Source organism: Staurois parvus, unplaced genomic scaffold, assembly GCF_062004578.1.
Source record: "Staurois parvus isolate SC_StPar_1 unplaced genomic scaffold, SC_StPar_1.0 ptg000860l, whole genome shotgun sequence".
Taxonomy (NCBI): Eukaryota; Metazoa; Chordata; class Amphibia; order Anura; family Ranidae; genus Staurois; species Staurois parvus.
In genome coordinates, this window is record NW_028318656.1 from 1,076,747 (window position 1) to 1,078,343 (window position 1,597).

Sequence of the window (1,597 nt, forward strand, 5' to 3'; positions counted from 1 at the left end):
CATTGAGGTTCTCAAACATTTTCTACTTAGAAGGTTGTTCAACTAAATTGGGTGCTAAAATATCCCTTAGAGCCCTAGTCTTTTTGAAAATTAATTTGTGGTTGCATTGGAAGGATCGAACCCAAAATATTATCTTCCCTAAGGATGTTCTTGAACTATAAGGCTTCCCAGATCTGATTTTTTAAGGTTTTTACCAAGGTTTTCCTTTGGATGTTCTGACCCTTGTTGTGTTCCTGACTAGGTTTTGGTTTTCATGCTCAGATTTTCTTACTCGCAAAGAAAAATCTTAGGCACTAAAGAACACCCTTCTTAAAAAAACCAGAAAATACACCTTCCTACGTACTAGTGCATGCACACTGCTCAAAAAATTAAAACAACACTTTGAAAACACATCAGATCGTAATGGGGAAAAAATATGCTGGATATCTATACGGATATGGACTGCTTAATGTGTTAGGAACGCAAGGAAACCCCATCGTTTGATGGAAATGAAAAATATCAACCAACAGAGGACTGAATTCAAAGATAAATTTAGATACCCTAAAAATCAAAGTAATTAAAATAATGCAGCCGGCTAGTACATTTTGCTGACATTTCATTGCAACAACTCAAAATAGTAATCGGCAGTTTGTATGGCCCATGTATGCATGCCTGACAATGCCGGGGGAGGCTCTTAATGAGATGATGGATAGTGTTCTGGGGTATTTCCTCCCAGATCTGGACCAGGACATCACTGAGCTCCTGGAAGGACTGAGGTGCAATCTGGCAGCGTTGGATGGACCAAAACATGATATCTCAGAGGTGTTCAATTGGATTTACAGTTGCAAGAAAAAGTATGTGAACCCCTTGGGATTACATTTTGCATGAATTGGGAATAAAATGTGCTCTGAACGTCATCTAAGTCACAATAATAGAAGAACACAGTCTGCTGAACATAATACTACACAAACATTAGATGTTACCATGGTTTCACTGCACATAACATGTAAACATTCACAGTGCAGGGAGGAAAAAGTATGTGAGGCCCTAGCTTAATGACTTCTCCCAGAGCTAATTGGAGCCAGGAGTAAGCCAACCTTGGCTCCAGTCAGTGTGATGATATTGGATGTGTTGCTGACAGCTGTCCTACCCGTAAAAACCACACACCTGTTTTGGGTTTTCTGGTTTCAAGAAGCACTGTCTGATGTGAACCATGCCTCGCAGAAAAGAGCTCTCAGAAGACCTACGATCAAGAATTGTTGACTTGCATAAAGCTGGAAAGGGTTACAAAAGTATCTCCAAAAGCCTTGATGTTCATGTGTCCATGGTAAGACAGACTGTCTACAAATGGAGAAAGTTTAGCACTGTTGCTACTCTCCCTAGGCGTGGTCGTCCTGTAAAAATGACTGCAAGAGCACAGCGCAGAATGCTGCATGAGGTAAAGAAGAATCCCAGAGTGTCAGCTAAAGACCTACAGAAATCTCTGGCACATGCTAACATTTTTGTTGACACATCTACAATAAGGAAAACATTAAACAAGAATGGAGTACATGGGAGGACACCACGGAGGAAGCCATTGCTGTCCAAAAAGAATATTGCAGCACGTTTGAAGTTTGCA